General features: G+C 44.1%; 1 long non-coding RNA gene across 1 annotated transcript; it reads right to left on the reverse strand.

The window, feature by feature from the left end:
• Window positions 1-554: 554 nt before the first annotated feature.
• LOC125100983 (uncharacterized) lies at window positions 555-11,889 on the reverse strand. Its single transcript, XR_007127723.1, has 3 exons — window positions 11,791-11,889; window positions 11,271-11,412; window positions 555-565 (listed from the first exon to the last, which is right to left on the reverse strand). It is a non-coding gene; the product is annotated as an uncharacterized LOC125100983 (long non-coding RNA).
• Window positions 11,890-22,102: the final 10,213 nt, after the last annotated feature.

The following is a 22,102-nucleotide window of genomic DNA, read 5'->3' on the forward strand; positions in this document are numbered from 1 at the left end:
AAACAATACTGTGTTAACTTAGGAGGTGGAAGAAGAAAAAGCAGGAAATAAAAAGGAAGGTTAGAAAAAACAGAGACAGGGGCACCTGGGTGGCTCAGTGGGTTAAAGCCTCTGCCTTCGGCTCAGGCCATGGTCCCAGTGTCCTGGGATCGAGCCCCACATCGGGCTCTGTGCTCTGCGGGGAGCCTGCTTCCCCCTCTCTCTCTATCTGTCTGCCTCTCTGCCTACTTGTGATCTCTGTCTGTCAAATAAATAAAATCTTTAAAAAAAAAAAAAGAAAAGAAAAGAAAAAAGAGAGACAGAAGTATCATAGAAAAGAGCATGCAATCAAAACCTGATGTATTAAAAGATTATTAATATAGGCCACTGGCAAACTGATCCAGGGCAAAAAGTAAAAGATCCAAAAACAGCATGAAGCAGTGGAGGGGACGTGATCCCAGATACAATAGAGATTTGAAATAATAACAACACAGAATAGTGTCTGTGTCAGTACTTACACAGTAATACACTAGGAAACCTAGTTATGCAGGACAAACTTGAAAACTTAATTCAAGCTGATACATCCCTAAAAAATAGATAAAATGCAAAATGGTACAAGAAAAATAGATATCTTGTATAAATTCATAAATTTTAAGTGAATTCTCCTCTCTTTAAAAAAAAAATAAGCACAAGAAACCAAAATAGGCTTAACTTTCTTTCTGTGTTCCACCACACCTAGAAACAGGCATTGTAAAATAAATACAAAACTCTAAACACGCATGTATTCACTTCAAAACTAAGGAGACCAATATGAGTAATAAAATGTATAGCCTCATTTGCTCATGAATGTGGATACAAAGATCCCTAAATGAAATAGTGGCTAACCAAATTCAATAGTGTATTAATGAAAATAAAACATCATTAGCAGGGAGAATTGATCCTAGGAATGCAAAAATGGTTCATTATTTTAAAAGTTGCTAACATAACATCAATAGACTAAGAGATTAAAAAAATTAAATGAGCATCCCAATCAAGCAAAGAATTATTATAACTGGTGTTAAGACTTAGCAAATAAAAATCTAACAAAAAACAAGACTAGAAAGTAAGAGCCTATAAGCATTCAATTTAAGATCAGGAAAAAATGCCACTCTCATCTCTATAGTTGAACATACTTCTTGATAAGGAAGAAAAATAAGTATAAGAATCAGGGAACGAAGAGATATGGTTGTAATTATTTCAAGAAGCCATGAACATCTACCAGAGAAGCCAACATAATTGACAATCTATTGTTGTGTTCAGGAAGTGTTCAGAAAGGTGGCAGAATGCAAAGTAAATCTAAAAAATTATGTAATTCATCTCCAAAAAATGTTAAAAACAAGATACCAAATTCATAGACAATTTTATAAAGCGTCTAAGAAATATCTCAACCAGCCATTAAGGTATTCAAAAAGATCTCGTAATAATAACCATAAGTTATGGGTACAATCAAAGGCAAAAAAAAAAAAAAAAAAGAACAAGGAAAGAAAACAGAGAAGTCATATGCAATAGTAATGGCACCAATAATCCTGGAGAAATAGTGTTCAGTAGGATTGTTGGAGAACCTGGCTCAATATATGGTGAAAAAGAAAGCTGGATCCCTATGTCATCTCATACACAAACTAGAGGCTCCAACATGACAGGTGAAACCAGCAAGTTACTAGAAGAATGGTGAGAAGTACTTCTTGATCTAGAGATAGGAAAGGCTGCTTGAACAAACCTGCAGTATCACCTGTTTGTCCTTTCTTCCATGCAGTAGACAATTTCCTTGATATCATCTAGTCTTCAACTGGAATTTTTATTTTAACAATTCACATTTTAGAAGAAGATAGAGTTAAATGTAGACCATGAAGCTGGTTACTACAGAAAGATTACAACTCTGTGCCTCAGTTTTGTCATCTTTAATAGAGGAGAGAAACTACCTACTTCTGAAGATTGTCATGGGAATTAAATGAGGATGGATGGGTGGATGGAGAGAGACAGACAGACATATATGCTTGCAACAATGTCCAGCACATAGTAAGCATTTCAAAAATATTAGTATTTATTAATACTATTTTATACCCTAAAAGTGATTTATTACTCTGAATATTTCTATTCTGAGACTTTGGTTTGGTTTTATGGATATAATGCTTCTAGAAGGATTTGAAGAGACCAGTGAATGTCACTCTTTTTCCCTCACCCGTATTCTAAACCATCTAGGAGAAAACATCAGGGGAAATAATTGATATGAAGATAGTGCTTTTTTATCATTAAGTAGACATTGAAGACCATGGCTTCAGTCATCTTGCCAACTGGTCTTAATCCCTAGTTTCAGAATTATCCAGATTCACCTAGCTACCATCACTAGCAGGGCTGGGCCACACAGAGCTCCCATGGAAGAGACAGAACCTGTGCCCTCATCTTGGCCCATGACAAAGAGAGGAGAGGACACAGGTGTTCAAGCACACATATCTGAAAGAAAGGGGTGGGCCATACCTGCTCCATAAAGTCCTTAACCTCCTCACCCTGAGGAGTTGCTCCTCAGCCCCTGGGTGGCTTAACACAGCTCACGTTTGTTCTTCACTCTTTCTTACAATGTCCAGTGCAAGTCCAGGCAAACATCTAGTGTACCTCTCTTCCGCAGAGCCTCTGCAAAGCTGTAATTACCCCACCTGGTACATGCGACTTCCACCATGGACATAGCAAAAGAGGGCCCTGGAGGGTCCTGCACCCAATCATTAAGTGCCTCAGCTCAGAAATGCCACACAAATCCAATAGTATATTAATGAAAGTAAATAAATAAATATTTTATAAATAAAAGTATATTAATGATAATAAATTCAAATATATAGATGAAAATAAATTAATGAAAATAAACTAATTGATGAAAATTAAAAAATAAATAGTATATTAATGAAAATAAATAAATCTTAGCCCACTGGCAAGAACAGGATATGTGGGCTGTAGTGGGTTCAATATATCCCTTCAAAATTGACGATTCCAGGGGACATGTGAACTTGATCTTATTGGAAAAAGAGCCTTGGTCTATTTACAATTTTCTAAAGATTTATTTATTTATTTGAGAGTGGAAGAGAGAGTGTGAGCAGCGGGGAGGAGCAGGGGGAGAGAGAATCCCAAGCAGACTCCCCACTGAGCATGGAGCCCTACTTGGGGTTCGATCTCACAACTCTGAGATCATGACCTGAGCCAAAACCAAGAGTCAGATGCTCAGTCAGACTGACACACCTCTGGTCTATTTACGATTTTGGTGAAAGCGGACAAGGTTAGCAACCCCTTAGCTTGACTTTGCTTGGCTTATATGGTATTTGCATTTTCAAATTTTTGAGGAATCTCCGTATTCGTTTTCATAGCGGCTGCACAATTTGATGTTCCCACCAGCAGTGTACAATTTCTCTACAACCCTGACAACTTTTATCTTCTTTTTGATAGTATCTATCCTAACAGATACGCGGTGACATTTTTGTTGTCGTTTTGATTGGCATTTCCCTGACGATGAGTGATGTCGAGCATCTTTTCGTTCACCAGCTGGTCTGTTGTGCGTCTTCTCTGGCATTCAGTTCAGCTCCTTTACCCATTTTCAACATTAGGTTTTTTTGTTTTTTGTTTTTGTTTCACTATTGAACTGTAGGAGTTCCTTGGAGATTTGCGAAATTAATCCCTTATCAGATATATAGGTGGTAAATGTTTTCTCCCATTCTGTAAGTTGCCTTTTTACTTTGTTGTTGCCTTTGCTGTGCAGAAGTTTTTTAGATTAGCATAGTTCCATTTGTCTAATTTTTCTTTTATTGTTTTGCTTCTGGCGTCATATTCCAGAAGTCATTGCCAAGCTCAATGTCATGACGACTTTCCCCTGTGTTTTCTCCTGAAATATTTTTAGTTTCAGGTCTTTCTTTTACATCTTTAACCATTCTGAAGTGGGGGTTTTTTGTGGTTTGGGGTTTGGGGTTTTTTTTAAGAGTAAAACCAGGATTCAATTTCATTCTTTCACGTTAGATAACTAGTTTTCCCAACACCATTTTTTGAACAGACTGTTCTTTCCCTCTTATGTATTCTTGGCACCCTGGTTGAAAAGCCGTTGACCGTATATGCATCATTTATCTCTGGACTCTCGATTCTGTTCCATCGGTCTTCTGGGCACATACCCAACAGAACTGAAATCTGAATCTGAAAGAGATATCTGCGCTCCCATGGTCACTGCAGCATTACTCACAAAAGGCAAGATATGGAAATAACCCAAATGTCCCAAATTGACAGTTGAATGGATAAAGAAAATGTGGTCTGTCTATACAATGGGATATTGTTCTGCCTTTAAAAGGGAAATCCCATCATTTGCAATGACATGGATGAACCTGAAAGACATCATGCTAAGGAAAATAAGCCAGTCACAGAAGACAAATACAGCATGGATACACTTCTAGGAGATATCTGAAGGAGTCAAACTCAAAGAAGCAGAGTGTAGAATGGTGGCTATTTGGGACTGCAGGGAGAGGAAATGGGGAACTATTCCATTGGTATAAAGTTTCAGTTATACACGAGGAATATTCTAGAGCTCTCCTGTACACATAGTATCTACTGTCCATAATGCTGTATTATACACTTAAGCACTTGTTAAGTGAGTAGATCCCATGATAAGAATTCTTACCACAATAGAGGGAGGAGGGTGCAAGGAAAATTTTGGAGGTGACAGGTATGTATATGGTTTGTGCAGTGGTAACACGGGTGTTCATGTATTTCCAAACTCGTCAAAACACGTACTTTATTTTCTTTATTGTGTTGTGTTAGTCACCATACAGTACATCGTTAGTGTTTGGTGTCATGTTCCATGATTCATTGTTTGCATATAACACCCAGTGCTCCATGCAACCCGTGCCTTCCTTAATACCCGCCACCAGGCTCACCGAACCCTCCACCCCCCTCCCTCCAAAACCCTCAGTTTGTTTCTCAGAGTTCACAGTCTCTCATGGTTCATCTCCCCCTCCAATTTCCCCCAACTCACTTCTCCTCTCCATCTCCCAATGTCCCCCATGTTATTCCTTATGCTCCACAAGTAAGCAAAACCATATGATAATGGACTCTCTCTGCTTGACTTATTTCACTCAGCATAATCTCCTCCAATGTGTGTAGTGCTTTCCATCAATTTTTGCCTCAAAAAATGTAGCTAAAAATTGGGGGGGGGGTTAAAACTTCCTATAGTTTCCTATAAAGTATAAAACCTATAATATGAGCAGAAGCAGAGGGTGATGGTGGGTTATCAGTGGGAGGGGAAGGTCATTGTAATCACATTAAGATGAGGTCAGGGTGGACTAGCTAGGCCCTCACCCAGTGATTATTCCTAGGAGAAGGAAATTTGGGCACGCACATGCACACACACATGCCCAGACACACAGACACACAGACCACCATGTGAAGACTCAAGGTGAAATTGCAGTGGTGTGACCACAGGTGAGGACACCAAGGATCCCCAAGGATGGCCAGCAAGCACCATTTGTGTTATTTTGCATGGTGGCCACAGGAGACCAATCTGTGTCCTGTGGCTCTGCTCGGCTTCAAGGCACTTAGACGGGCGACATGGATGGAGTCAGTCAGTCAGTCATCTCCAGCATTAGCCTTCTGTTGCACTCCTGGGGCGACCCATGTGATCCTGCCACTCTCCTCCTGCCTAGACTCACTGTGCTTCACCAAAACTCCCCCCTGTACCCATGGGTGCGTGTCTGTGCAGCTCGGACATGTGTTCGAGGGTTCAGACAAGCGACAGCCGCAAATGTAGCTCATCTCCACAGGGACAAACAAAAGCATCACAAGGGTGCCATGGAAACTGCACAGTCAAATTAAACGTGAAGCACAGGCTCATCATGCACAGCACACACACACACACACACACACACACCTGACTCACCAACTGTCACACAGAGTTTAACTGCATTTACATAGGAGGTGGCCATCACTTGGGTTCACAGCCCCTCTGAGCCAAGTTCAGCAAATATGTCTTGGGCTGGCGGCTCAAGCCAAAGGCGACAGCCAACAGGTCGTCTGCAATTTGGGGCTCTGGAGTTGCTGGGTGCACACTATTGCTGTCCATTGATTCATGCCTCGCTGCAGCAAAGTGTTTTGAATTGATGCTTAGTGTAAAGGCTTTTAAGACTGCAATCCATATTTCATTTCTTGTCACAAAATAATAATTTGAGAAATGCAGAGAAACACACTGTTAACAATTTAACATTTACTTTCAATAAATAGGAAGTATTTTACAGGGAACTGCAGCCCATTATGGAAATCATAATTCATGCTCTGTGCCAAGAAAATGTATTCTCAATCTCATTGCACCCTGTGCCCAGCTACAAAGCCCAAAACTCCCTTTGCATTATAGATTCTCATTATGATAGGTTAACAAATCTAGGGTAAAAAGTCCTGTTGAACACAGACTGCAGATTTCAAATGACGCCAAAACATGTCAGCCTTTCCTGCAGGGATGGCAGAACTGAAATTGCCCTTCATTTATGAGGCAACTATAAATGCTGAGATACAGATTATCATACATTCAAAATGATCCTGCCTGTGTAGTTCCCCGCTAATTTATGCATTCTGCAGTTCCAGTGCAGCAAGCCTCTTTTCTTCAGCTGAACTTTTTAGAAAATACCAGTATTTGAACCTTGAAATTAATTGCGTTTCTGCAACACCACAAATTCCACACCTGTTAAGATCATTTCCAGGGCACTTATGATTTGCATTTACGACAATCTGCACTGATCTATCATCATTCTGGAATTTGGGCCTCATGAGACACAAGGCTTCAACAGTACAAAGGCAGCGGCCTCATTCATCTTAGAGGTAAAGCAGTAAAAAAAGATGCGGGGTGATACAAATACAGTATTTGAACGAATTACGATTAGAGGAATGAGTCAGCTGTTTATTTTGCTTATTAAAGAAAAATCTTTGGGGCGCCTGGGTGGCTCAGTGGGTTACAGCCTCTGCCTTCGGCTCAGGTCATGATCCCAGGGTCCTGGGATCGAGCCCCGCCTCGGGCTCTCTGTTCAGCGGGAAGCCTGCTTCTCCCTCTCTCTCTCTGCCTGCCTCTCTGCCTACTTGTGATTTCTGTCTGTCAAATAAATAAATAAAATCTTAAAAAAAAAAAAAAAGAAAAAAGAAAAATCTTTTTTCCTACATCCACATAAAAGGTGCTATTCAGATACCAGATGGTCATCGGCAGGAAAAAAATGTAAATTTTACCTTTAAATGTATCACTGCACTTATAAAGAAATTCCCAGACCAAGTCACACTCTGTATTAATGAAGGATCTAACACATACGGAATTTTCCTCCCTATCTTCCAGAGCACACACTGAGAAAGAAAAGAAAAATATGTTTTGAAAAAACACAATGAATTCCCTGAAAAGGAAAACAGTTGTTTCATGTTTCTTCACAGTTTAGAGATAAAAGGGGCAGAGTGAGAGAAGATGGGGACAGTCGAGCTTATTAATTCCTGAGGCAATATACACATAGCATTTCTATACCTAGATATTAGCATGGAAACACCACTTGATTCGTTGAATTCCCTTAAAAATGTGATACCAAGGGCAAGGCATTTTGTAGGTTCTCGCTAGTGTCTGTGCGAGTTAAATCGGCCTGTCCACTTTCTGCCTCTCAAGGTTGAGATCCCTGTAATGGTCCCCATGGGAGGAAAAGGGCTACGACAGAAAGTAAGTCAAACAGGCATGGGATTGAGGGAGAGTGTGGGCCAGCTGGGGGAGGCTGGAATAAGACCTCTCACAGCTTGATTTAAGGATGAACTTGAATTTAGCTGTCTTGTACACATATCCACCCTCCCCGTACTCATCTTGTCTTGTCGGTGAGTTGAAATTACAGGACTCTAAGCAAGCTTGTGCAAGTGGCACTTGCCTGTGCTCATGGACACTAGTTCTTCATTCAAGGCTCGGTTTGGGTGTTCACCTCAGCACATGAGACACAGCAGAAGGCACCTGAGAAATGTCTTGAACCCTATGGCCAAAAATCCATCTGACGGCTAGGTGGAGGAGAGCAGCATTATTCTGAGTGATTACAGAAGCACAGCAGCAACTGACAAGAGGAAACACAGGGAAGGAAGTTCCAACTGACCATAAAGAACTTCCTCACACTTAGAGCTGCTGAAAAGGAAGTGGGCTGTTGAGGGACTGGGCCTTCTGGCTGCAGAAGACAGTGTTCCCATCTTCAGCGTGACGTGAGTTTTAAAGATTCCAGCATTCTACGGGAGAATTTCTGCTTGTTCACGAGTGCTGTGGGGGTGTTAGGGATCCCAGAATGTCCTGAATCTGACATTCTTTTACCAAGTTGGGTGTAGCAGCCAATAGAGCTAGAATGTCCACTGGCGACAAATGGCATCTCTTAGGTGAAGGAAAGAGAGCCTTGACTTCAACATTTGGCTCTATCCCCATTTGTGTCATCACCACCCAGACTCTTAGTGGCTAAAGCAGGGCCTCCTGGAAGATGGTCAACCAAATCTACCAGGTGGTTTAAAGAATTTGGAGTGGCTGAGCTGGGATTTCCCCATGCTGTGTCAGAGCCAGAGGAAGACTACTGGGGGTGTGCTAAAAACCACATCAGCCTTGGAGTTCGCCAGAGAGTTGGAATTCCCACTTTGCCCTCACTTTACATAGCTCCTTAGGAAAGTTACTTAACCTCTATGAACTTCCCTCCCACATTTACAAGAGGGAGGATGGTACTTACCTACTCATTCTGATAAAAAATATCCCTGGCACGTAGAAGGCACTCAATAAATCACAGCTATTATAATCAGGTGAATTGACGCTCTTATATGATGAATATAAGTGAAAATTTTTCCATAGAAAAACTTCCTCAGCACTTTCTAGGTGTCACTTGATTCAATGCTGGCTTCTCACGCCAATCACAGGAGAAACCATTCACTCTGCACAGGCAGCAGATGCCCAGAAATGATGTGGAAAGGTGGGCTCCCTTCTTGAGTTTGAAATGTCCACAGTTATCTTTCTTCCAGATCTTGCTGCCCAATAGAACCCAGAGCACTTGAAAACTCCATCATGATTTGGTCTGAGCCCTCAGCCAGTGTTGTGATTTTTTTCAGCAGCCTCACAAGAAATGAAAAGAAGCTGGCTCACCACCAGGTCCTCACCTGCATATATGTCCGTCTTACACGACAGTCCAAGACTTGGTTGGCTCTTGCAAAGAGCCCCAGATATGTAGCTACACACAATGAAAGGGGATGATTCTTTGGTAATCTTGAAGTCTCCATAGTAATCTTGTTCAATTACATGCCTTTTCTCTTGTGCATTATTTTTTAAATTAGTAAGCCTTAATTTCATGAATAGTTTAGGGTCACAGAACAATTGTGGGGTAAGTATGGCATTCCCACATAGCTCCTGCCCCAACACATGTATAATGTGCTCCCCCAACCCCACTATCAATGTCCCACACCAGAGCAGTCACATATGCTGGGATGATGACCCTGCAGGGACTCCGCACCATCATCAGGGATCACATTTACATTACGGTTTACTCAAGATGTTGTGCCTCTATGGGTTTTCGCAATGTGTAATGATGCATATCCACCATTATAGTACTACACAGGGTTGTTTCACTGTCCTAGACATTTTCTGTGCTCCTCCTATTCCCCTAGTCCTCAGCCTGTGGCAACCACTGATTTTATTGTCTCGTCATTTTGCCTTTTCCAGAATATCATACAGTTGGAATCATACTGTATGTGGTCTTTTCAGATCGGCTTCCTTCGCTTAGTAGTATGCATTTAGGGTTCCTCTGTGTCTCTTCGTGGCTTGACAGTTCATTTATTTTTAGCACTGAATGATATTCCATTGTGTGGATGTTTCACGGTTTACTTATCCATTCACCTACCGAAGGCATCTAGCTTGCTTCTAAGTCTTGGCAATTATGAATAAAGCTGCTATAAACATTTGTGTGCAGGTTTTTGTGTGGACATAAATTTACAACTTCTTTGGGCGGATCGCAAGGATCACAAATTCCGGAACATATGGTTAAGAGTATGTTCAGTTTTGTAAGAAACTGCCAAAATGTCTTCCAAAGTGGTTGTGCCATGCTGCACTCCCATGAACAATGAGTGAGAGTTCCTGAGGCTCCACATCCTCACCACCATTTGGTGCTGTCAGGGCTCTGGATGTCAGCCCTTCTAATAGGTGTGCAGTGGTATCCCATTGTTGCTTTATTTGCATTTCCCTGATGAGACCTGCTGTGGAACGTCTTTTCACATGCTTGTTAGCCATCTGTGTATCGTCTTTGGTGAGGTGTCTGTTCAAGTCTTTGGCCCGTTTTTTTTAATCAGGCTGTTCATTTCCTTATTGTTCAATTTTACGAGTTCTTTGTATATTTTGGATATATCATATGTGTCTTTTGCAAATATTTTCTTCTAATGTGTGGCTTGTCTTCTCATTCTCTTGACAGTTTCTTTTGCAGATGGATATTTTAAAATTTATCAGCTTTTCTCTTCAAGCAATAGTGAAAGGCCTACTGGAAATTTTAAAATATGGCTTTGCTTTTCTACCTCCTATAGCCTTGGCCGGCCATGGGCTTCCACTGTGACATTCACTATGGAAGATGCTCCTGACCCTGCCATCCAGAGGCACTAGAAACAGTGCCAAGACAAACAGGCAATGTCCCTCTGAGACCTGCAGATACACTTTGAATGGCTCCCTACAGGTGCCCTGCCAACACCCAGCCCACGTTCATCGTTCATCTGGATCTGAAGGATCCAATGTGCTGATGGGAACATGGCCTCCAGCTGTTAGACCACATCAGACCGAGAGAAAGAATGGTAGTGTATCATTACCAGCACAGAGCCTCAGTGACTGTCTGTCCTCTAAATGACAGCACTGATTAAATAGTAATTAATTCCTCAACAGACTGAATTAAATAATCAAGTAAGCTGCAGGTAATGTAATTACAATAGTTATTTAACACTTAATGAAATACTCCTATAAGTATTGACGTGGTAAGTCTTCCCTCTGTTGAAGCAGTCCCATTACTACGGAATGATTTCCTACGAGGATCCAAGGATCCAACTGGCAATTTATAATTCTCTCATGGAATTAAATTTTCAGGTGAAAAGAAGGCCAGTTTCTCAGTCTCTGGCCCAGTCTGCCCTATTCATTGACTCCAGTCTTGCCCTGCAAACCAGCCTGGGGACCAACTAGCACGCAACAGCCCTCCAGGAATGCCAGACCCTAGTGACCCGAGGACAGAGAAAGGTTTTACCTGAATTTGCCTGTGACTGGTTCCCATCACTTCTCTTCTGGAACTATCCAAAAGATCAGTATCAGTGGTGTGTTGGAGGAACAGACTTTTTTTTTTCCTTTTTTTTCCATAGACATAGTATCAACCCTCAGATTCACTCATCCTAAAATGTCATCACAGGAAGGTATAAACATGTTCATAAGGCCAGGGCAGCTTAAATGTGCCCAGAAGACTATTAATTACAGTTTGACTGGATCTCAGCTTTTTAATCACATTCCTTGTGACTCTGTATTATTAAACAAATAGATGGGCAAGAAAATATTACAGTAATATTACTTGTTAATAAAGATAATCCCATATTCTTTCTACCTCCACGGAAATATTTGATATTAATAAAGGCAAGACACAATGGCTGAGAAGCATTCACACTCTCTGGGTAAATTTTTTTGAGAGTTGGGTACTTTTGCTTCTGTGTTTTAGCCTTAAGGTAAACAAGCTCCCTTTTTCCACTGCCCACCCCCCAGCACTGTGTAATGCTGACCCTGAATAATAAAACTCATCGGCAATGCAGTTTTTCACCTCACGGTCTTATCATGAATATTTACTATCCGGCTGGGAGCTGGCACAGGGCTGCCCGCCTCTCTGCTGCCCCCCCCACCCCACGCCCGCCCTGCAGCCTTATCCATTGTTGGGAGAGTGTTGCCATGGCAACAGAGGGCCGCAGAAGGCAGAGAAACTGACAGTCACCCACACAAAGCACGCCGGATCTGTGGGCTAATTAAAAGGTCCTGTGCTCAGTTCACCTTGTAAACGAGAAATGTCAGTCAGAAGCCCATGGTCACCAACAGCTCTGCTGAGAAGCCCCCGGAACTCCCCGCCACCCTGCAGGTGCCAGCTGTTCCCAGAGTCCCGCCTGCTGCTCCTGAGTAAGGAACCCACAGGTCATGCTAACTCCTTGGCTGAGCCATCTTATTAAACGGCCTGAATCTATTTTTTGCCAGCAGGCACATAGAGCAGTGAACTGGAGTGATTGATTAAAAGCAGGCTGCTTTCCTCAGATCCTGATTTAGATCTGATGTCATTTATAATTGAAACTGCTTTCAGAGCTTATGGGCTGGAAGGGGGGTTGTGGGGGCAGTAGGCAACTTGATGGTAGGACATCACCATCTAAACAAGGCTGGAACAAACTCTTCCCTTGGGCGTTAATCAGTAGATGCCATACTTACAGTGGGTTCTTGGGGCAAGACGACTCTGAGCTTCTCCCGAGAACCAGGTAGCCTCAAGTACACGCAGTGAGGATCTCACCCCAAATGGCCCATTGCTGTCCATTAGCATTTCAGCTCTCTGTTATCCAGCTCCAATGAAACTCCACAGTCACACCTCCCACGACACACCCTACATGGTGTACTCACCTCCAAGTAGCTCCATTACAAACACAGAAGAGCCTGGAATCCTGAAGCTGGACTCAGACCCCTTAGAGACCCATGGGCACAAGGCAGAAAAAGAAAGGGAAGCTCCCAGGGACACAGAGGTGGCCACAAGGAGAGGCCAGATGTTACGCAAGAGCATACTATCACTTACAAAGGAAATCCACAGCCATAGGGAAACAGCCAGATGCAAGACAGAGAACCCCACTGTGGCCTGCCTGGGGCTCCCAAAAAACCAAAGTTGGGAGCTCCTGGTACACTCACCTCAGCACATATGTATTGGAATCTCCCTATGGCCTCTCAGAGCAAAGCAGGCCCATGTCTCAGGTCATTGTGGAGTAATCAGTGGGGCACAGGATCCCCAGGGACAGCCTGGTCTTCCTGCCTCTCTTGTTCCTGATGGCTAGAGCTCCATTCTGAGAAATGGAAAAGACCACACAGTGCGGGTTCTGGATGCAGACACAAGGGCTCACCTCTAGTCTGTGTGACCTGGAGTATTACCTCATACCTCTGCACCCCTGTTTCATTACCCCGTGAAGAGGCAGCAAAGAGAACTTCCTTCATGAAGTCACCACAATAACAAAATAAGGTAATCTGTATAAATGCTCAGAAAGATGCCTTGAGTACCATAAGGCCTCAGTAAATACTGGTGTGTGTTATGGGCTGAACTGGGTCTCCCCAAAAGATATGCAGGAGTCCCAAACCCCAAACCTCAGAATGTGATCCTATTTGGAGATGGGTCTTAACAGAGGTAATCAAGTCAAGATGAAGTCACTTGGGATGGGCTCTAAATCAACACAACTGGTGCCTTTATCAAAATGGGAAATTGGGACACAGAGGCCAACATGCACAGAGGGAAGACAATGTGAAGACACAGGGAAAGCACCAGATGAAGATGGAGATGATGCACCTACAAGCCAAGGAGCACCAAAGACTGCCAGTGGACCCCCCAGAACCTGAGAGGCAAGGAGGACTCCCCTGCAGATTTCAGAAGGTCATGGCCATGCTGACGCCTTGATTTTGCCTTTTGCCCAGAGCTGTGATAATAAGTTTCTGTGGTTTTAGCCAGTTTGTGATGCTTTGTTACAGAAGTCTTAGGAACTGATTCAGTGTGTTCATTAAAGTACACGTTAATAAGTTCTAACCTAAGAAACCCCAAAACCCCAAAAAACCCCAGAAGGCAGTTCCTCATACGGCCACCACGTTGTGTCCAGTCTGGGTGGGTGGAGCCATTCTGCTTCACAAGCTCCTGCAGGAACCAGGTTTGTTCCATCTTGTGGCTCCATCATCTACATTCTCATCAGCAGAAAGGATGGGAGAGAGTCTGGGACACATGATGTGGGGGCTTCCAAGTTCAGGAAGGACATCACCCAGAGGGGCAGGTCTCACTTCCCGTCAGAGAAGCCTGTCATATGGCCACTCCTGGCTTCATGTGGGGCAAAAAGTGGAGTCTCCAGTGCTCCCAGGGGTGATTTTTTATTAATACTATTTAGTGGGAAGCACCTGGGTGGCACAGTTGGTCAAGCTTCCAACTCTTGGTTTCCACTCAGGTCATGATCTCAGGGTAACTAGGATTGAGCCCTGCCTGGGTCTCCATGCTCAGCATGGAGTCTGCTTGGATTCTCTTTCTCTTCCTCTCCCTCTGCCCCTCCTACTCATGCTGTCTTTCTCTCTCTAATAAATAAATACATAAAACTGTTTAAAAAATACTATTTAGTGAGTAGGAAACCTGATACTACATTTGAAGAGATAGAATGCAGGGATTAGTTCATGCCAAAACCAAGAACATAGACATGTACCTCATACCTCACCATAGTTAAGGTTTGACAGAATCAGTTCATTCAGAAGAAGCAGTCTTCTATAGTATCTGGGCAGAGTCTCCCAAGAGAGACTCACTGGGGATGCTCCCAGCTGAGTCCACTGCAGCTACCCTGCACTTCTGGGCTCTTTATTGGAGAAGTAAGCTTACCAGCAACCAGGTTAATTGTTTCCTGAATTGTCAATTCTTTAGCAGCTACAAGGTTTCGGTCATTTATTCAGTGGCTCTCTTAGTAGAATTTTTGCTAATAACTATGACAAATAGGCAAGTGTTTCATGATTGATGTTAGCCTCTTTGTTAAAGGTAGCCATTCATCACTAACCACCTTAGAAATGGCAGGCAACCCATCCACCTTCTGAAATAATCTGAAACATAAAGATGCAAGTATTTATCAATTTAATCTCTAGTGAGAGTTTTGCATACACAGGGACTATAGGATTTGGCCTAATGGATTGAATTTAGACTACTCCACAAATGAATTCTGAGATCCGGGTTATATATATTCACAAAACTGAGACTTCCTGAAGTTTTCTTGGCAGAAGGAAAGAATATATTAAAATCTGGACTGCTTATGTGTTTCCCAGAAGAAATCAGGAATCAACTTCTTCCGCCATAAAATTAATCCAGAAAGTAAATGAACATAATGTAAGAAATAATTCTGTTGGGGCATGCAGGTACTTTACTGGCAGTAATATCCAACAAAGTTCTCGTCCTGTTGTTCTGAGACCCTTTGAAAACTATGTCAAATCTCATTGCACTGAATTTCAGACAGACCATAAAAGATTTCCAGGAAGCTCTTGTGGGGGTCAAAATGAAGATTTATAGCAATGGAAATAAATTTGATTTTGAAAATGACTTTTGATATCATTGCATTAACGACCTTTAGGGAAATTCTTCTCAGGAGAAGTATTAGGTCACAGATTATTCAATCAGGGAAGCAATGTTGAAGTAGGGAACTTGCAAATTAAAGATAGCACCATTTGTCTTAAATCAATCACAGACAAAAGTACAGGAACAAAGTCCCAAAAGATAAAGCAGAAAATCAAGCCAAATTTGATTTTCTTTATGTCACCCAGCCTCATTGTGCGGCAAATACCATGAGACCTTATTCCAAGTATTCTATAGATGAATTAGCGGCCAGAGAAAAGAGGTAAATGCTTCCACAGAAGAAAGAGGAGGAAAAAGAGAAGGAAGAAGAGGAAGGAGGAAAAGGAGGGAGCAGGGAAGGAGGGAAGAAGATTCTTACATCAAAACTGTAAAACACCTGAGTTTATTCCACCCAACCAAAAATGATTTAACAATAGCCCAGTGGCTTAGAGATTGGATGGAGGTCAGGACTGGAAACTGGCAGAAATGCCCCCATCTTACCTGGATTTGTTCCTAACAGCTTTCACCCCAGAAGTTGCACAGCATTCTGGACACCTGGCCAACAAGTCAAGCTGGTCACTTACTCTCCCCATATGTAATGGCCTCGGGCTGTTGGAGGCCCACATGGCCACCCAGAGATAGAGAGGGCTTCACCAGAAGCAATCAGAGAACACCCAACCCAGACCCTGAAGGCTATAGGCTCTTCAGGTCCTGGAGGGAAAAATGCCTGACCTTGATGACCACACTCCAGATCTGCCCCCAGGGTCCCTGTACCAGCAAGCACCTGAGAAATGAGGCTTTCTGCACTGGCAATATGAGGAAGACATCTCTAGGCTATAGGTGTCCATCTTATGGTTTGTTTCATTCTTTTCAAAAAGAGATACTAGATCTGGCCTTAGCCCAGCTGGCAAGTTTTCTGGACTGGAAATTGTCAAACACTTGCTGGGACCATGTACAATTGAATATGTCTTTGTGTGGCATAGAACAAAACCAGCTTGGCTCCCTGCAGGAGGGTTCAATAGAGCCAGCCCTCCAGGGAAGTTATATCATGACCCTAGAGAAATCTGACATCTGGGAGCCCAATCAATTAAAACACAGCTGATCAGGAGGTCACAGGCCATTCCTGCCATCTCTACATCTTGATTATCTTGGGAGCTAAGAGATATTTTACAATAAGCATGGGTCACAATTTTATAAGTAACTACACTTGTACCCAACACAGAAAACCTCTTGATCCAGAAAGATCAGATAGAATATGTGCATTAAGGTCCCTGAGAACAGAAGAGAAACAGCCTAGGGAACATATTGGCCACTTCTATGAACTTTCCCTAAAGCCCCTCTCCTCTCATGGGTTATGAGGGGAAAATCCAGAGTTCTGGGACAGAACCAAGCCAGTTGTTATGATGAGTGGTTGAGTTGGGGTGCCCAAATAGAGAGTAGAGTATTTCTTGAGACAATGGCAAGGAGAGTCTGAAAAGCAGCTGACCACAACAGCCAACAGGCAGACTATTTAAGGTACAGAAAGAGTGATTTGGACTGATTCTTCATCAGCTCCAGGATTTCCCAAAGATCAAGCAGTCCTTTAATCAGTTAAATAAGGCCACTTGGTGGGGCCATGCACAGAGCTCTGGTAGAACATTTTCACTCCCCTCTGGGCAGACGCTTTTAACAAGGCCATTCCTCTCTCACCCTTGGCCTCCTTCTCAGATACCTTAGAAGGATGAGGGATGAAGGAAGTAATAGGATAAATGGAAACATTCAAGTCTGCTTTGGCCTTCATTTCAACCTCATTTATCTGAATAGTCATGTGTGCATGGAGCCAGGAAGGAGGAGAGAGAGAGCCAAGACTGGAGACCCACACCTCCCCTCCCAGTCCCAAAGGAAACATCTCAGAGGACAGGGAGTCTTCAACAACTATAATCCCAATTTTTAGCACCCTTCATTCCTTCAGATGTCCCTCATGTCCTGAGTTACCCAAGGAGCCAATACTTCCTCCTCAGCAACAGACTCCAACAGCCTTTTCCTTGACACCCCCACTTGATGTAAACTTGGGTGTCTCAAACATGGTATACACCCCCAAACATGCTGCCCCTCCCATCTCCTCCATCTGTGTGCCCTGATGCACCATAGTCCTAGTTTCTCAGATAAAACATCTAAGAATTATTCTTGATTCCTGTCATTTTCTCACATCCTACATCCCACCCTTAAGCAAATCCTATTAGCTCCACCTGCAAAACATAACGAAAGCCATCCTGCTCCCTATCCCCACCCTTACCAGGAATCCCCAACTACAACATCTCTCACCCAGTTTATCAGAATAGCATTATACTTGTTCTCCCCACCTGGACTCGCACCCCTCTTCTCCATCTCCTTGTGGCAGAGTGGTCTTTAAGAAACACAAATCAGACCATACTCCTCTCCTACTTAGGCCCTCATTCATAGCCTCATTCATAGAAATTCTGGGTCCAAGGGAGCTGGTAACTAAAACAATGAATGTGATGATGATAAATGATGCAGACTCTGGAGGCAACTTTCAGCATGGCAGCAATACCCCCCAAAGATTCCCCAGTGAACCTTCCGGGCATAGACATGTCTATGGAGCTCTAGACACTCATGTCTAAGTGCTTGCTCAGTGTCTTCACTTGGATGTCTCAAGGTGATCTGAAACTCAACACAGCACACACCAGACACTGGACTCATCACCTCAACCCCTACCCCTCCCACCACGAGCATGACCCCTAACGTTTCCCTCCTCAGTGAATGGCACCACCATCCACCAACTGCATAAGCCACATCCTAGGCATGATCCTTAGTATCTCCCTCTTCTCTCCTAGGGTCAACTCAGCACCAATTCCTGTCTGTTTCAGCTGCCAAGTACCCGTCAAATCAACCCACTGCTCACTACTGCCACACACACCTCACTGTTCTACAAGAGCATAGCTTTCACTTAATTGGTCTTCTCTGATCCAGCGTGGTGGTCTGGCCCACCTATTCCCAGAGTATAGGCATCTCAACAAGTACCCCTTCCCCCATTTGCAGGGAATTCCAGTTCTGGGCTACATGTTCTCAGTGAAGCGTCTTCTCTTTCTCCGAAGAGCACATCTAATATATCCTTCAGTGTGATTGTTTTATTAGTGAGTGTTTCCTCACCAAAGTGTGAGCTCCAAGATGGTGGAACCAACCCCAATTTCCCCCACCCTTATATCCAATGGTACCAGAGACCAATTTTTTAATGAATGTCTCTTCACTGGCAACATATTTTTGTAGAGAATCAAAGTCCAAACCCAAGAACTCATGCTGATCTTGGAGGGCTAGCAACTTGACAGAGTAGATATTTTGGTGCCGGTATGCCCTCCCCTTATGAGAAGAGCTTTGGGCCCTGACATCAACAGCATCTGACAAAATTCCCTGTTAGACTTAAGCAGATGACCAGAATCAATGAAAACAGTAGTAATAATAACTATTGCTGGTACTACTCTGGAGCTTTTGAGTTCCCAAGGCATTTTACATACATTCCTGAATGCTGCAAAGATATCTGTGGGAATTCACAGCCACCATGCCAAGCTGACATAGATCTCCTCCCTAATATATTTGTAATCTTGGTTGGACAAAGAATAGAAATGACTATGTGAGCACTGAGCTCACATAGGTTCAACACGCAGTCTCAGACAAGCAGAGTGCTTTGTAAGAGTTGTATGGTTCAGCAGAAGATGACACTACTCCCCAAAGATGAATTAGAACTGGTCCAGAGAATGGCAAGCCCTTCTCCTTCACACATCCCTACCCACCTCTCCATGGTCCTGAGTCCTATATCATCCCAGATGTCACTGTCAGGACCCTCCTTCCATCCTTGCTTGAGACCTGATTGCCGTCCCCCTATAAAGTAGCCTCAGAGAGAACACACATCTTGGAGGCACGTGCCTCAGGTCTGTGAAGAAGCACCGCCAGTGAGGCAACGGATTGGTAAGCAGCATACAAGCTGCTGTGTGTTGAGAGATGCGTGCTGCATCCCCAACACCCAGCATGGCTGCCTGAACAGGAGGCCCAGGAATGAGGCCTAAACCCTTAGCAAAGTCAGGAGAAGGGATCCCGTTCCCCCAAAAATCAGCCCCTGCCCACAGGAGAGCTGCCTATCTTCCTTATGCTGAATTGTGCCTTGCATGCCTGATTTTGATCTTAGAGGGCTACAGATTAGCCCTGCTCAATGTCTTGTTAATCCAAACTGCTTCTGCTCTTCTCGTCCTTTTATATGAGCTGTTTTGTTTTGCTTCCTTTTGCTTCCCCAGGGAGACAGTCTTGGTTTCATGTAGCAGATGCTCCAGGGTTTCATAGGAAATAGTCTTCTGCACACACACGTACACCCGCACGGGTGCACATACGCACACTTTCTATAGCTAGGGAATGTAACCTTGCAAAATAACCAAGATGCTGCTCCACTTAGAATAGGGTCGAAGGTAACACAGAGAGAGAGAGACAGGGCAAGAAAAGTCTTTGGCAGCAACTTCCACGGTGCACCTCCAGACACCTGATCGATGGTTCTTAATCCCCAGCGTGTCTCCAACTTGCTTAGAGAGCTGGTTAAAAATTGAGATTCCTGGCTTCTACCCCAGGAAGTCTGATTTGGAAGGTCTTGTGTGTGGCTATAAATCCGATGTTTAGCCAGTGGCTTGCTTGATTCAGAAGCTATTGGTCCCAAGGAGCAAACTGGGATCTGACCCTGAGCATGCTGTTCTGCAACTCAGCACCTTCCGTCACGCTCTGAGAAGATTAAAACCCTCAGGCCAAACCAGGGTGCTCTGGGCCCAACTCCCCAGGTGCATCTCAGGTTCCACTCACATGGTCCACCACCGTCACAACACACCTGAGCCCTCTCCTCCTGACCCCATAGCATAGCTCGCCCAGAAGTCCCCACCCCTTCCAGGAGTCCTCCCCATCCCCTCACCACTGCGAAATCTGCTCAGCCACATCCCTGACTTCCTGGGCCTTCTCTTGCCTCTTGCCCTGCCATATCCCCTCCGTGGCTGCCCCTGCACTGCCATTTCTCACGCCAGCACCTGCGGCTTGTTCAGGGCAGCCCCCCACCCAAGTGGAACCAATCCAAGTCCTGCCCTAGGGGACTCTGACCCTCAGGCTGGGAGGAGGGCTCTGGTCGTCTCTCGGGGTGACTAGAGCTCCACCTGTGAAGTGTGGGGCTTCCCAAAGGCGTGTTTCCGACGGCGTGACTGAGAGACAGAAGGGGGTAGGAGAAGCAGTGAAAGAGATGGGGAAGCTAGACTCTCCTTCTTTCACACCTCCTCTCTCCGCACCCCTTTCTTGCGGCCGGCTCATTCCTGTCTTTGTGGGTCCATCCTGCATCCTGCATCAGCTTCCCCAGGGCCGCCAGAACAAAGTACCACCATCTCAGTGACTTAAACAACAGAAATACACTTATTTTCTCACAATTCTGAAGACTAGGAGTCCAAGATCCAGAGGCTGATGGTGTTGCTTCCTTCTGACCCCTCCTCCTGGGCTGCAGATGGCCGCCTTCTCCCTGTGCCCTCACATGGTCTTCCCTAGCTATGTCCGTGTCTTGATCTGCCCTTCAGTATGACTCTAGCCATACTGGAGCAGAGCCCACCCAGATGACTTTGCTTCATAAAAACCCTGTCTGCAAACACAGTCACATTCTGGGGCACTGGGGGATTAGAACTTCAACATATGCTTTTATGGGCACAGCTCAGCCCATAAAACAGCTTGTTCTTGTCACAATAAATTGCTTTGTTTGGCCGAAAGGTCTCCTGTAAACCATGAGTGTCCTCACCTTCTCTGTGTCTTAGGCAGGTCACCAGGCAGGACAGTGTGGGGATTGCTGATTTTTTTTTAAATATTATTTATTTATTTGAAAGAGAGAGAGAGAGAGAGAATGAGAGTGAGCACAAGCAGATAGAAGAGCAGAGGGAGAGGGCGAAGCAGACTCCCTGCTGAGCAGAGAGCCCAACGTGGGGCTCGATCCCAGGACCCTGGGATCATGACCTGAGCCAAAGGCAGACGCTTAACCGACTGAGACACCCAGGTGTCCGGGGATTGCTGATTTGATGTTTTTTGCCTCCCAAGAGCCTGGGCCTATCTCATCTGCTGGGCCCCCAGACCCCTCTCTGTAGCACCTGCAGCACATGAGTGGGCATCCTCTCATCCCACTGACTCGGGCCATTCAGGGAAGGCAGCCCCTTGAGAAACCCTTGCAGAGATCTATTAAAAAAAAAATAATAATAACCTTTGTGCCTGGCCCTATTCCTGGAGTTCTTCAGCCAAAAAAAGAAAGTACTGTTACAAATTATTACTTAGATATTTGAAGTTTTTATTGGAGTTCTAGGAAGCCAAGGATTTCTGACTAGTGTATGAATCACAGGAAGAAACCTTGATTATTTTTTACCCAGAAACTGGCAGTATTTGACAACGGATAAATGCAATAGATCACGGAGTGTAACTTCCGTGGATGCTGTTTCAGTGTTATCCAAAGCGTACTTGCCAGAGATGGGAATTGGTGGGGAAGACAGCCCCTGCCCTGTCTTTTCTGTCTGTCCTGAGCCTGCACGGACTGCTTCCAGCAGTCCCAAGCCCTGGTTCCCCAGGTATATGCATATCTTACAGTAATTAAGGGTCCCCCTTTTTTGTTCCAATCATATCAGTAAAAAAGCTTGACAGTGCCAAGCCTTGGTGAGGGGGGAAGGAAATGGGTGCTCACACACATTCTGGTGGAA

This window comes from Lutra lutra, chromosome 5, assembly GCF_902655055.1.
Source record: "Lutra lutra chromosome 5, mLutLut1.2, whole genome shotgun sequence".
Lineage (NCBI taxonomy): Eukaryota > Metazoa > Chordata > Mammalia > Carnivora > Mustelidae > Lutra > Lutra lutra.